Raw genomic sequence first — 323 nt, forward strand, 5'->3', positions numbered from 1 at the left:
CGTCGGCGCCAGATGTTAGACATGCAAGAGAGAAGATCTGAATATGTTAATTTCGTGTTTTGTTTTTTCTTCTCTCGTGTTTTGTGGGTTCCACTCTTTGCTCAGACTGTACAAAAAATGAAGTCTGGCTAGGCCGTCGCACTTCTCTGAAGTATTCCCTTGATTAACCTCCCACCAACATCTATCTTCTGATTCTGTCTTGAAGTCGAGGAGCTTCCGGAAAAATTAGCTTCCATCTGCTGTTCCGCTTGGAATGGAGAGTTCTGAAATGCCGCATAAAAAACATATTGGCAAATAACTAATGATTGTCAACAACTATCACT

Source organism: Brassica oleracea, chromosome C9 (genome assembly GCF_000695525.1).
Source record: "Brassica oleracea var. oleracea cultivar TO1000 chromosome C9, BOL, whole genome shotgun sequence".
In the NCBI taxonomy this organism is placed as follows: Eukaryota; Viridiplantae; Streptophyta; class Magnoliopsida; order Brassicales; family Brassicaceae; genus Brassica; species Brassica oleracea.